Source organism: Capsicum annuum, chromosome 7 (genome assembly GCF_002878395.1).
Source record: "Capsicum annuum cultivar UCD-10X-F1 chromosome 7, UCD10Xv1.1, whole genome shotgun sequence".
Taxonomy (NCBI): Eukaryota; Viridiplantae; Streptophyta; class Magnoliopsida; order Solanales; family Solanaceae; genus Capsicum; species Capsicum annuum.
In genome coordinates this window covers 32,355,074-32,370,930 of record NC_061117.1, presented here as the reverse complement: position 1 = coordinate 32,370,930, position 15,857 = coordinate 32,355,074, and the positions used below count along the sequence as shown (strand labels likewise).

Genomic DNA, 15,857 nt, shown 5'->3' with positions numbered 1-15,857 from the left:
ATATTATGCCTTCAACAAGCACCGGACAACAATGGAGAAACCAGTGGCCAATTTTATAGCGGCAGTGGATGCATCCGTATCTACAGGTATTTGCTAAAATTATTTGTATATAAACACAGTTGAACTAGCTTCTAAAATAGTTATCTATACAACATCAACTGTTGATTTCCACAGGATCAGATACAATATTAGTCCACACCCATTTTAAAAATCCTGGATCAGTCTCCCCCTCCTATTTGGTTGCAGAATTTGAGGTGTGTAATGTCTCGGTGGGAAAATTTGAAGAAATAAATGTCGTAGTTGATTAGCAGATTTCTGAATAATTGGCTTTCAAAGAAAGCAGCAATACTACTGGAAGGACAGTTTCAATATTTCCCATACCTAGTCCTTTGTATAGACATTGTGGTAGACAAATGCTAAGATGGAATAGGACATTATTTGTACAAATTGCAGCACACAAAAGTTATGCAGTCGCATCATACTTAAGATTCTTGGGAATCTAGGCAACTTATGTACAGACGAAGCAAGAGTAACTGCAGGATATCCAATTACATAGATTTAGGGGGTCCAATAGTAGGGTGGGGGTAATATCTAAGATCTAGATTACACATCAAGGAGAACCTCTACAACTACTCACATACTATTTTTTTTTTAAATATTTGTGGTTCGGACTAGCTTGCACTCACCTCAACTAATTCAATAATATAGTTGTCACCTCCCACTAGCAATAGACAATGCCAGAGAGGAAGATATCATGTAGTGTTTTTGACCTTTTATCTCCACTAGTATTTGAACCCGAGACGTTATGGTTCTCTATCCACGAAGGTCAAGGCAGAGGAGACGAAATCATTTAGGGCCCGTTTGGCCATAAAATTTGTTTTCTTTTTTACAGAATTATTTTTCACTTTTTTCACTTTTCTGAAAATTGTGGTGTTTGACCATGAAAATTCAAAAAATTATTCCGGAGTTGGATTCACAATTTTCCACTCCCATTTTCAACTTTCATTATTATTACATATATCCTCAATCTTTAAATTTTTTACACAAACACCTCTTATAACTACAACCAACCACCAAGAAAAAAATTATTATTTATTTTCTATGATACAATATCATTTTTAATTGTTACAGATATTTTAATTTTTTTTTCTTCTTTTATCAAGATTTACTAACGTGAAGTAAAAAATAATAAATGACAATCTATGGCAAAAATATATCAACTTTGTTTCGAATGAGCTATATTATAGAAATATAAGGCCTAGTACATTATGTTATTTAAAAGCGAGAAATTTAATATTTTTTTCTTGCCATTTTAATTTTCTGTATATGTCATATAATGACTATTATGATTTTAATAAATTATTAAAAAGTGGTCAACAAAGTCGCCTATCAAATATAACGTAACGATCCATATTTACGATACAATAATATTCAAGGAAAATCAATATCATCAATAAAGAAAAAGCGAAAAATTATCACTAATCTATTCAGAAATAATTCATCCGTAAATTTTTTTAAAAAGACCAAATTCAATAAAATAATTAATTCAAGTGAAAGTAATTAAGAATTTTCATCACCAAATTTAAGAATATATAAAATATATTTATATCCATCAATCATATTTATCAAAATATATTTACTCTATTCAATCGATTATGGTTAGATAAACTTATTTAACTTGTGTTTGTAATATTTTTATTCAAATTTTAGAAGAATAACAATCATAATAATTAGTTTGTTGTTAATTATTTTATCAATTGAAGACATATAAATTATTTTTTCAACATTTGGTTGTATGTTAATAGGTAAATTAATAATTGAGTGATTATGATAACTTTTAAAAGTTTAGGGCATAAAATTATATTTGAAAAAGATTTTTTAAAAGTCTAAATTTTTTTTAAAAAAAAAGCCATGGTCAAACACAACTCAACTGTAACTTCATCTTCAACTCCAAAAAAAAAAAAAAGTAATTTTCATGGCCAATGGCTACTTAGTATTTTTGTTTCCACTATGATATTCCATGGCTCTCAATCCACTTTATTTTTCCAGTTAGGCCACACGCACAACACACATACTATACTAACAAAATAATCTGGTGCAGTAGATAAGGAGATTACACGGTTCAAGTAATATTGCTATATTTGGATCAGCTAACAATTGTTCTGGCCAAAACAGAGTTTCTCATGCCCTCCTTTCGTTTTAAAATGATATTATCAATTTTTCTACACAACTTCTTGTAAAAATGCAAAGAAAAATATATACGGGTGTTGTAGCTGCGCGGATATCATTAGAGAAACTAAACATGATGATTGTAATGTAAATCTCTAGAAAAATTAACAAAGGATAGAAGCAGACCTTGTGGTATTCAAGAGTTTCCCTGGCAGCTTTTCGAACATCTACCATATAAAGGGATGGGGCACCTAGAGAAACCTTTAGAAATAAAACAAAAAGAACAATCGATACAGGTTGAAACATAGTAAAAGGAAACTGCATGTATATTTGAATTCACAAGTTAATTATCTCCAGTACGACAGCAAATGGACAAGTCTTATTTTCTCTTACGCCTTCAACTCTAATCTGCAAAAGAATATGTTGTACAAAGAATTAAACTAGATTTAAAGAAACAGAAACTCACGCTATGCGAGCCTTTGAGATGAAAGAATCATTGATCTAAGAACCCAAAGCCTAAAAAGCTTTTCAATCAATGACAGGAAAGTTAGTAGTGTAATGACATTGAATTTGCATGAAGATGAGATCTGCTAATGGGGAGAATTTTATATTTTAAAATGACCAAGGGAGGTTTCAAATTTTCGTATACAATTAACTAGGGAGCTTTCACATTTTGGTATACAATTAACTATCAAAAAGTTAGGAGAGCTTTACAAAGATCAAGCGTAGCAATTTGATACACTGTTTTATAGGTGTATAGGTGCAAATGGAAAACAGTGGAATGTGTTTTTTTTCCTCTTTTTAATATAGATAAAGAGGGAATGTTATGGTACACATTGCTTGAATGGTATGATCTACACTAATTCTCATTTTAGCCAGTGTTTTAACTTCCAGTTTAGGAGGTATAGAAGGTGAATCTCATTATAGATAAGACATCTTTGTACTGTCCTTAAAATCAATGTCGAGATGGGTGAGGTATTTGGGTTTATCCTGCATTCTATTTTCATAGTCCGAGTTCAAATTTTCCTTTATGATGTGTATTGGAGATACTATTTGTAAATTTCAGGAAAAAAAAAAATAGAATTTGTTATTGTTGACCATTTTCACCTAAAAGGTTGCACAGTACTCAATAACAACACAACAATGCAGGCAGCTCAGAGTTCATAAGATCTCCCCCTTTTATATACTTCAAGTGTTTGTTTTGGTGGTTAATCTTCCTGAAACTATAGGTAAAAAAACAGCCATCAAAATCTTTACAGAGGCAGAGGGTTGCACATTCCGAAAACTATGACCATCTCATTTGAAGGGGATTTTAATGCCCTTCTACTAGTTATGTAGTTGTGTTTTAGCTCAAGTACTAACTGATTCATGTAGTTTACTTGAGGCCATCTCAATTTGTATTAAACTTTGCTCTTCTTGTAGGTATCGATGAACTTCAGTAATTATGCAAAACTTTGATAATAGAAAGTTGCCTTAGAGGATTTTCTTCCTCCAACTACGTTAAATCTTCACTAGATTGCGATGTTTAAACGTTTTTCTTCAGATTTACAGTGATTGGAGAATGGACCAGTAGTCTATTACACTGGATGAAAAAATATCAAACTCAAGGCTACATAGGAACACTGACATTAATACCCTTATGGAATGGGTCACAACTTGTCTATGATTATAATCAGAAGCGAGCTGGGTTGGTGTAAGGCCAGTGCCATCATTAGGTCTTCCTTCTACCCATCTTCCACCTACTTTATATGCCCGTCCAAGTCACCCCTACTTGCAGCTAACGAAGAGTACCAATCTTGTAATTAAATCACTTCTTTTTTTCAGCATCAACTTCAAATGTTGGGTAAACAAGAGCACCTACCTTTACCAATAAGGTTGCCAGACTCACTATCTAGTGACATCTCTAGTCATCTGCTGTTAAGATTGAAACTTAGCCTTGCCATACTGTAATACCCCAAATCATAAATTAGTGGGTAATTATAATTGAAAAAGGAAAATAAATAAATAAAAGATTGGAAAAATGGGCTAAAACCCATTTTAAAATGGAAAGGGAAAAGTAAAAGAAATAGGCCACGCTCCTTAGCCAAATATAAAAATAAAGGTATAGGTATATAGGGCCTTGCCCTTTTGCTGCATAAGGCAGCAGGCTACCTTTAACGTGCAACGCACAGAAGCAGCGACCAAATTTTTTCTTTTTTAAAAATCAGCTAGTTTGAATTGGCAAAAAAAATCAAGGAAGAAGAAAAAGTGGGTTTGTTCGGTGATTGTTATCGAGTGTAAGGTAAATTCTTTTCTACCTCTTTATTTTGATTTCTAGTCTAGATAATTTATTTTAGGTAGTAAAATTTAATTATCAAAGACGAGATTAAGTATATTAAGGTGTGATTTTGGATATGGAGTTTGAGAAATTGAAAGTTATCATGAAACCTTGAGGGTTGAGTAGTCTAATTTTATCATGAATTATCCTAAAATAAGAGAATTAACAAGAATGGATATGATGTGATTATAGGTTTTATCCAAGAAAGCGATGCGAATCGTTCTAGGTGACAAGTTTGGTATTTCGTCACATGTACTGTGAGTAGTAATCTTACCATAATTTGTGTTTGTTAACTTACATATTTTATACTTATTTTTGATGAAACAATGAGTTATGAATTGTTTTAAATTTGCATGTGGGGCAAGTCCTTTACTTGATATGATATTGAAATGGTTATTTGAGATATGATATTATTATTGTGAATATTCTTCACTTACATGAGAAATATGTATTTTGACATGTTTCATTCAAGTTTACAAGTAACATGATTTGATATGAACTTTAAATGATATGTACTATTCTGAACAATGCTTTCATATGAATATCATATTGTTTACAAAGAATTTTTAAATGGAAGTAGACCTTGATTTGAATCCCGTTGCTAATAGGGGGATTGTTAGACCTATTGCACCTTGTAGTTACTGATGAATGTTACAACTCTCGCTAGTGGGAAGGTAGAACTAGCATACTGTTACCAATCTCCCTCGAGTAGGGACCTACTGATATGATATTTGACTTCTTTATGAGGGGTCCACTATTATGGACAATTCTTTATGAAGAATGCCACACTGATTACATGATTCATTCTTGAAAACCTCCCAAATATGTAATATTTGATATGATACAACGTTTTTTGAGTTTATTACTGAACTATTGGTTCACTTCGCTTGCATCAAACAAATGATACTGTTTATTATTACTATTTTCTGAAAGAACATTATTTCATGATGTTTTATGACTTGTCCCCATTAAAATGGTTGTGGTTAAGTATTATTACTCACTGAGCTAGTGTCTCATTCCCCGCTATTATTTTAACAGAGAACGCAGGTGACGGTGAGAATTTCGTTAGCTAGAAATCTCAAGGTAGCATATTCCTGGTGAGCCCCACATTTATTTGCGTGGGCAGAAGTTTATTTATTGGTTATGTTCTGTTCTTTCAAAACTCTTAGAGTCGCTTCATAGTCATGTTTTCAGATTTTTGAGTATTTTTTCGTTATTTTGGACTTGTGAAGTATTGAACTTTCTCTCATGTTTTGGAGATGAATTTCATGTTACTATTGGTGGTGTTGGTGATTTGTCGATCATTTGTGGTGGATTGTGTTGGTTGTGGTGCTATTGAATTAAGACAATAAATTTTCTTGATAGGCCCAAAAACAGAGGAAACTCTACTTTATTTTTTTTTGTAGAATTTTTATGAGACTTGCTTTGGAGTCCTAACCTCCTTAGCACCACCGGTCATGATCTTATTTTGGATCGTGACAAAGTTAGTATCAGGGCCTAGGTTAATTTTGTGACTATGTAGCACACGATATTAGTAGAATCTCAATTATAGTTATATTGTCGATCATTTCTATAATAGTGATTCTGCGAGAGAGTGATAGGATGTGCCTGTCTTTCTTTCTTATTCTTTCTTACATGTGTGACGAATAGGGTTCACTAGATGAATTTAGCATTACTGGTCTTTCTATTACATGTCTTGAACTCGATCTTACACTAACAAGTAGAATCCAAAGGTTCTGAAGGCATCAAGGGCCACCTTGGTAAACACTAGTCATATCCAATTAAAAGAAACAAACAAAAGTAGCTGAAAATTCCAAGAAAGTGGTTCTAATGCCACTACGAAGGGTTTCCTTATATACCTATGTGAGATGTAATATATCTTCTTTATGGAAAGAATTCATCTCTGCCACTATAGTAGCAACATGAGTGTGTTACTGTTAAAACACTTACCTTTCTGTAATGAACCACAGAGATTAATGGACACAAGATAAGACTTTGGCAACAAGATAAGGCCAAAACCAGCTTTAGACACCTACAAAACTTGAATTTGTCTAGAAATGATGTATTCTTGACAGTACTAATAACCTGATAGCATCAAGTTAATCCATTTTGATAAGTTCAAGGTTCCCAGATGTTTGATAAAATACTTAAAGAGTTTTCAAGTTGTTGGATGTTTTAGTGAGAGATCCGTGGAGTTAACTTACGTACTGGAGGATATGATCAAATACTTGATATGATATCGTATTATAAGGAATTTCAACCTGAGCAATAGCACTGACTTGAGACGGTTTGTAAGCTACTTATTGATAGGCTCTTTCTTGATAGTTGAAATTATGTAACTGGATTGGGAAGTTTCAGAAATTGTGCAGCTGATGGATTAAAGTGAGGTTTGGCCCCAAATTTTGGACAGGCTAGATATGCTTCCTTCTTTTTTTATGAAGTATTTTAGGTTTGCTGGAGGGTTGGTTAGCCCTTTGAATATCTCCATATATGAATACTTTTAATCTACTTGAAGTGGTTAATATTTTTTTAGGATTGGAACTATGTAACGTGAGAACAGGGCAATCGAGTATTAATCCAAGAGGGCAAAACTTTCTATGGAACTTTAGTGCAAGTTCAAGAGTAGGAAATTATGAACACTAAGTCACTGGGCTATACTTTATTGGTTGCTACTTCCGTGGAACTTTTTACTGGATATGTATATAATGCTTGTTAGACTCAAGTTGGGGGAAGTGACACCACAACCGATCAGGTGGTATCTATATGATTAATTTGGACATGTTGCGGGATGTGGATGAGTTATCTGCTTCCCAAGGCACTTTCAATTGTTTGGAGAGAATAAATAATGGTTGAAATAACCTAATGATCCCATTTTTATTTTAAAGAAGAAGTGAAAGGGAGTTACAGAGACGGGTTATGTTATATCTTTGGATGACGAATTAACGACCCATGAAGAAAAAAAATGTTATGCATCCCTATCTATGTTTAAAGACATGGTACGCTCTCTTAAATAAGTAAGGTCACCTAACTGGAAAGGTGATAGTAGTGAGCGGATTAGATGATGCACTTTCTGTTGATTTTTCACAATTATCCCTTAGACGAGAAGTATATTTGGTAATAAATTGTCACCTGATCCCTGACCCCTAGCCTATATTGATACCTCTCTATAGTATGACACCTATAAAGTTGAGAGAGATAAAGAAACTATTGGTGGACCATTGAACAAGTTAACAATATGTACTAAGTAGCCATTGTTTCGTAATGATGTGTTAGATCACTTACAGGTGGTCTCTTATTTTCTTAAATGATCTTTGATTTTGTTATCATCAACTTAAAACCAGAGAGAAACACTCCAGAAAGAAAAGGGAAGAAAAGTCTCCAGAACCCTGTACATGTATTATAAGTTCCTTGTGATGTTTTAAATTGGCCAATGCTCCAATTACACTTACGGATTTAGCAAGTAGGACATTCAAGCAATTTCATGATAGAGTGGTGCCAATGTTGTACATTATATTTTGATTTATTCGTATGCCCAGGAATAAAAGGAGGGTTAGGTCAAGACAATGTTTTAGATATTACAAGAACATGAGTTGTAGGCCAAATTCTTCAAGTGTGAGTTTGGCTAGACTCAATTCCGCTTCTTGACTGCAAATGTACCTATGAGTGGATCATTGTGGATATAAGAAGTTATAAATAATTTCGAGATGAACAAGACTCACTAGTCTTATAGAAATCACAATTTCCTGAGCTTGACAATCTATGCCAGATATTTTCTTGAAGGACTTACCTAGAACAGCAGCGTAAGACCAAGTTAAAAAAAAAAATTGGTTACATAGTCTAATTGGTGGAGGACTGTAAGCAGGATCTTTCAAAAGTTCCAAACATATTTGACCACCACGATAGTGTACTCCTATTATCAGCTAATAGCGGATTCATGGGCTCTGTGATGCTTAGTGGGTGAGTTTAGAATGTTTTTCTCATATAGACTGGTTTTGTGATAACTTATGCTCAAGAAAGCTAAATAAGCACGAGAAGAACTATCCCTCTCATAATTTGAGTTGATATTCTCTTGAGGATGTAGATGAGCCATTTATACAATGAAAGTAATAAGATTATTACATATCGCAATAGCCTAAGGTATATTATCTACTAGAAAGATTTGATTTTTCTATTTAAATTGATGGGCGGGACTACTCAATGTACATTATATATCATTTTACAAATGTTGTGGATTATTCAGTAAGTAGAAAATAGCGGCGCTTTTTGACTAATATAGCTGATGTAAGTGGACTTTTGGCAAAAAAAAGGGTTGCACAGACTCAAAGACATAGATGTAAAGTTGGTGTGGGAAATATAATGGCATTGTTGCTTCCTGTTCGGACCAAGTCATTATTGCTAAAACAAATCATGGCCTGATGAGTAATTATTTGAATACCAAAATGAGGTTATAGTAAATGAAGAAAGGATTTGACTATTGATAGGATGATATTTTTTTAAATGAAATAACCATTTATGGGCACCAAACGTGGATGTGTTGAGGCATATTAATCTGGAGGATTACATCTACTATACATCCAAGACCCATGAAGATGTATCGTGAACTAATTGTATTGGTGAAAAAGGACTATATGAATCTTTGAAGAGATGCTGACAGTTTTTATTTTGTATTTTGAAGGTACTTAGGATGTGCCAAGTTTCCTTATAATATTGTCTTTTAGTAAAATGGCTCGGTATGAGGTCGGTAGATGATACCATTCTCAAATCAGATTGTCTTAAGCTAGTGAGGCTAACGTATTGGAACCAAATCAAGTACATATATATGCTTCGGATAAGAACTAGTTAATTTGACAAACTTCTTAAAGCTCAATACAGACGATGATCTTGTATCTATAAGAAGAAAGGGGATTTAGAGAACATAGTTGTAGAAGGAATCTTTCTATTAGTACTCTATGAAAGGTGCAAAGTGATCTGAAAAAAAAAAAAAAGTAATTTGAGCTGGAGATTTATAAGACCATATGGGAGTACTTGACGGGATAGGAGCAACATCGTTTGGTATGTCTTTTACTCATCAAGTGTTCCATGTCTGCTAGAAACATGTTGTCGAACTCCTCTCATATTCTTAAAGTATTAACTAGATAGCTTGTTAAGAACTTAACCTATGAAGAGGAATCGATGGCTATTGTCTAAAGGCAAGTAAGAAAAATTAAGATCGAGAGAAGTTGTTTATGAAATCATACCATGGGAAAAGCTACGGGAGAATTCGAAAATGAGATGGAAGTGGATTAACACCTATTTTATTCTACAAGTTTGCGTTTGACATAAATTCGGGGACCGAATTTCTTAAGGTGGGGAGAATGTAATACCTCAAATCATACATTAGTGGGTAATTATAATTGAAAAAGGAAAATAAATTAATAAAGGATTGGGATAATGGGCTAGAACCCATATGAAAAAGGAAAGGGAAAAGAAAAAGAAAGAGGCCAAGCTCCTAAGCCAAATATAAAAATAAAGGGATAGGCATATAGGGCCTTGCTAACGTGCAAAGCACAGCAGCAGCGACCAATTTTTTTTTTGTAAAAAAAAAATCAGCTTGTTTGAATTGGAAAAAAATCAAGGAAGAAGAGAAAGTGGGTTTGTTCGAAGATTATTATTGGGTTTAAGGTAAACCCTTTTCTACCTCTTTATTTTGATTTTTAGTCTAGGTAATTTATTTTGGGTAGTAAAATTTAATTATCAAAGATAAGATTAAGCATATTAAGGTGTGATTTTGGGTATAGATTTTGAGAAATTAAAGGTTATCATGAAATTTTGAGGGTTGGGTAATCTAATTTTATCATAAATTATCCTAAAATAAGAGAATTAACAAAAATGGATATGATGTGATTATAGGTTTGATCCAAGAAAGCGATACGAATCGTTCTAGGTGACAAGTTTGGTATTTCGTCATGTGTACTGTGAGTAGTAATCTTACCATAATTTGTGTTTGTTAACTTGCATATTTTATACTTGATTTTGATTAAACAATGAGTTATGAATTGTTTTGAATTTGCATGTGGAGCAAGTCCTTTACTTGATATGATATTAAAATGGTTATTTGAGATATAATATTATAACTGTGAATATTCTTCACTTACATGAGAAATATGTATTTTGACATGTGTTTCATTCAAGTTTACAAGTGACATGATTTGATATGATCTTTAAATTATATGTACTATTCTGAAAAATGCTTTCATATGAATATCTTATTGTTTACAAATAATTTATAAATGAGAGTAGACCTTGATTTGAATCCCGTGGCTAACAGCGGGATCGTTAGACCTGTTGCACCTTGTATTTACTGATGAATGTTACAACCCTCACTAGTGGGAAGGTAGAACTAGCATACTATTTATAATCTCCCTCGAGTAGGGACCTACTGATATGATATTCGACTCCTTTATGAGGGGTCCACTATTATGGACTATTCTTGATGAAGAATGCCATAGTGATTACATAATTCATTCTTGGAAACCTCCCAAATATGTAATATTTGATATGATACGATGCTTTGGAGTTTATTACTGAACTATATATTCATTTTGCTTACATGAAATAAATGATACTGTTTATTATTACTGTTTTCTGAAAGAACATTATTTCATGATGTTTTTTGACTTTCCCCCATTAAAATAATTGTGGTTAAGTGTTATTACTCACTGAGCTTGCGTCTCACTCCCCGTTATTATTTTAACAGAGAATGCAGGTAACGATGAGGATTTCATTAGCTAGAGATTTCGAGATAATATATTCCTGGTGAGCCACGCATTTGTTCGCGTAGACAGGAGTTTATTTATTTGTTATGTTCTGTTCCTTCAAAACTCTTAGAGTCGCTCCATAGTCATTTTTTTAGATTTTTGAATATTCTTTCGTTATTTTGGACTTGTGAAGTATTGAACTTTCTCTCATGTTTCAGAGATGGATTTCATTTTACTATTTGGTGGTGTTGGTGACTTGTCGATCGTTTGTGGTGGATTGTGTTGGTTGTGGTGTTGTTGAATTGAGACTGGAAATTTTCTTGATATGCCCAAAAATAGAGGAAACTCTACCCAATTTTTTTTTGTATAATTCTGATGAGGCTTGCTTTGGAGTCCTAGCCTCCTTAGCGTCGGTCATGATCCTTTTTGGGTCATGCCACATGCATTCATAGATTGTTGTGGAAGCGTACTATTAACCACTATCTGAATAAAGTTATTTCATTTCTTAAAGTTCAACAGTTGGTTGAGAAGGGGAGTCTTACCTATTTGGCCTGTACTTGAGATACTAGTGTTGAGACTTCCTAACTAAAGTGTGTAACAGTGGTGAGAGAGTTTTTGAAGGTGTTCCACTATAAAAAAACTCTACGACAATCTTAGATTACAAGAAAAAAGATAATTCAAATTCCATGAATTGTTACACGAGTTTGAATTGCTAAATATTCCAATTCCAGGATTTGAACTGTACATTTGAAGATGCAAGAAATTTTCAAACACCAACATTTCATTCTGTAGTTTCATTTATAAAGTGTTGAACTCCTACACATCATGCTGGAGTTCTTTTTAAAAGTAGTAAGAGGGGACCTCTAAAAGGTCTAATTGATTGGGACCTCTAATAAGTTTTACTCCAGTCCTCTTGGGTTGCAAGAGATTCTACTATTTTTTCATAATTGAAATCAAAGAACTTTGATTAAGTCTAGCTTTTTGGCTATGAGTCACCCTCTTTTTATTTCTTTTTCACTTTGATACAATGTCTCACCAACAATGTGTTTCTCTTCTCTCTTTTTTAATACACAGTAAACTTCAAGAAATACAATCTTTGAATAAAGTAGAGTAAAGAACTAGAGAAGGTAGAGATAAAAGTATGTCCCTTCCTTTATCTTCCAATATTTATATAGTAGTGATTGGACTACTATTAGTCATTGGAAGCTAGATATAGAAGGAAACAAAAAAGATTTTTCTTCTTAGGAAAATGAATAATGAATATTAAATTTCCAAGAATAAGTAAAGACTAAATGGAAAATCTCACTAAGTAAAATCTAGACAAAGAAAAGAGACGTGGGATCCCATGATTTGAGCGATCCATTAAATGCAGCAATCTTCTTCCTTTCATGGAATATCTTCTGAGGTACTTTCTTTCGTTTTGAGCGTTATTGAGGATTTGTCTATTTTTCCTTTTTCCTAAATTTTTGCAAACCAATCATTCATCAAAATTTAACATTATCAATCACCCCCTTTATGATGGATGCCAACAATCAAATAAGCGGAGAACTTCCCTGTTAGCCTTCCCTGAGTCGTTGGCATTTGCTCCCCATAAATGAGTGAGTATTTTATGAGATTCCCCCTCCATAGATAGATTGCATAATATTCTCCCCCTTTGGCATCAATCAAAAGGAAGAAATGTAGACAGATTAAACTAGGAAACACTTATCATCATAACAAAGTAAAAGTATTTATGGGCTTATGGCCATTTACAACCCAAAAAAGAAAATCAAGACATTATTCATAAATATCAATTAGTAGCAGTAGGATGACATGATAAGAAGTAAGACAGGGTCTAAGTTGTGACGTCCTTTAGGTTAGTGAACTGAGTTACAATAGTGGTAGAGAGAGTATCAATTATAGCTTGAATCTTAGCTGCAAGTTTTGCTGCCTTCTTGATGACTTGATCCATCTTGACATGAAGACGACTAATATCCGTTCCAGTCTCTTTATTTTATCCTTGATTTTATCTAGTTGAAAGTGAGTAGCAAGCAAGAGATTTTTCATGGTGTCAAGTTTATAGTCAATTTCCAATAAGTGCAGCTCTACATCCGCAGATACAGTACCAAAAAAATGAGGAGGAGGAAAGGAGTGCAAGGAGTCCCAATAGAGAAACTTTCAGATTTTCAAACCCAAACATCATCAACTAAAACATAACCCATACTGGCAAAGATAGTGGCATTATAGCATTATTTAACAGAGATAGAGGGGAAAACACTAAGAGGTACATCACAGGCTTCTAAAATTTGGGTAATGATCAGCCCATACGAAAGACTTGAAGGATCAAGAGAAGTCTCAATCATGTAATTGAGAAAAAAGGATGAAAGATAAATTTTACGCTGAGTTGCAATGCAAAAAGTGAGTAAAGTATCACGCTGAGAAAGAGTGGAGAGAGACCCTAATTGAGGAAGTAGAGTGGTAGCAACAATGTGAGCAATTACATAAACTTTAAAAATGAAATATTTGGGACCAAGAGCAGAAGGAAGAGAGTCACAGTTATCCAAAAGCAATAGTATGCTTAGAATCTTCAAACTATACATCCAAGTCACACTGCCAAGGATTTTTAAAGGAGGTAGTAAATCTAGAACAGTTTATATCATTGATAGAATTAAACATAGCATAGTCAAGAAATATATATTTCCCCATTACAAGGTTTCCAAACTCACAAGATCTGATATAACACAAATTAGTATAAACAAATGAACAAGGGGCTCAAAAACAAGCTTAGTAGTGGAAGCAAAGATGTTTCCCCAACCTTGGAATTGGAACAAAGATTTCAAGGTACAATGTGGAGATTCAAGAATGCCTAAATCAACAATCCTACCATGAACAAGAGATAATCCCTTCATAGAGTGAAAAAGAGTTTCGTTCGCAGGTCTTCAAAAATCAATTTTGATGTTTAGAAAACTGTCGAAATCAAATTTAACTTTCTTTTTAGAACTCTTGAAGTCATTAGGGATAAGGGGACGCTTACCAAAGCGAGAGAAATAAAAAGAGGCTTGAGCAAGATTTTGATAAAAAAAGTTTGAGAGGGAACAGGGAGAAGACTTTCCCTTTTTCTTTGACTGAGAGCTTTTTCTGTTGCCTAGAATAGATATATTAAAACCCTTAGCCATAATGTTAAGAGAGAGAAATAATATAAATATGGAGAAAAAAAGGGTATCAAATCTATAGAGAGGCTGAGAAGTGAATCAATGGAAGGGATGAATGAAAATTCACCTTAGAGATCGGACAGATACCATAATTACCTTACATAAAACCTAGTGCAAGTAGTGGGAAAGGAAAGAAAATCAAGGCACTTGTACATCAATCAAATCAATATTAATGAAGAGCCATCTTTACACACAAGAACTTTAGCATATATGAAAAAATATTTTTCAAAAAGGTTTTCCAATTATGAAAAGATATTTTCTATGAGAACAGAATCTTTCTTCCAGCAAAGGTTTAGTGAAAATGTCCGTTGATTAAAAATCATTACTAACAAATGACAATTCAATATCACCTTTTAAAACATGATCTCTAATAAAATTATGCTTAACATCTATATGTTTGTAACACCCCGCAACCGAGTTCCAGAACGTCACACGACGCTTAAGTCTACAAGTAACCCCCAGCTAACCCTTTGAACCTTCTACTTCATATATTAGCTTACTTAGAGATAAAATACATGAACTCAACAATGTGACATCATAAAATGAGAAATATGAATGAAATACTTGGTCTGAACAAACTACAACTCAAAGAAAATCTCAAAGTGCTGATAATCTGATGACTAGTCTGACAAACCTCTACTACTCCAAACTAGAGAGCCATTGGGACAGGTCCCCAATTGACTCGTACTCAACTGACAAGAATTAAACATCTACTAAATAAAACTGGAATTCTGAGAATAACCGGTCCCCGAAATATGAGGACTCACCACAGCTGATATATAGATAGGAGTGCTCGAAAGGATCACTGGTGAGGCTAGGACTGAGCACCTGAACCTACATTATGAGAATATATGGCACAGAGATAAAATATGTGGGTCAGTACTTTGGGAATATACTGAACATATGAGTGTAATTAAAATAATCAATATCATAAGTTTTTATAGAAAACGTGCATGGTGTAAAACATACTCACATAGCTTGAAATAAATATATGCCACAAGACTCATAAATCATCTTGCTTTTACTTAAAACCTCAAATTATCAGGACACTTGAAATCATTGGGACCATAGCTTTCAAAACACTTATACTTTCAAAACTTTGTAACTTTAAGACTAAAACTCTTTGAAACTTGAAAGACTTTAGAACTTAGAGAACTTTAGAAACTTAGGGAGTTTCTCTTAACCAACATAAACCATGTGAGCTGCATGGAGTCCAACGTCTTACCCACATTGGGGAGAGCTGTTCTATCCCTGCCATCAGATAAAACCTTAACTTTAGTGATCACTATCTTAACCCACTTGGGGTATATCAAGAACCTACGGGGGCACATAGTTCTGGGGCATGAGACCTCGAAATCAGGCCCAACTCGTTGCTAAATACTACTCCCTTACTTAGCTCAGAACTTTAGAAAATCCACCTTAAAATAATTCAACAATATATAT

The 15,857-nt window shown here is 33.5% G+C and overlaps 1 long non-coding RNA gene across 2 annotated transcripts in view; it reads left to right on the top strand.

Annotated features, from left to right (window-relative positions):
- Positions 1-3,736: 3,736 nt before the first annotated feature.
- The window catches only part of LOC107877070, an 18,452-nt gene continuing 6,331 nt past the window's right edge, over positions 3,737-15,857 (top strand). Inside the window, exons 1-5 of one of the 2 annotated variants that reach the window (XR_001676136.2) lie at positions 3,737-4,450; positions 4,679-4,743; positions 5,525-5,583; positions 11,223-11,281; positions 11,442-11,739. This is a non-coding gene — a long non-coding RNA (uncharacterized LOC107877070). Of the gene's footprint in view, positions 4,451-4,678; positions 4,744-5,524; positions 5,584-11,222; positions 11,282-11,441; positions 11,740-15,857 lie in introns of those variants that run through there. The other variant, XR_001676137.2, reaches the window with a different exon arrangement.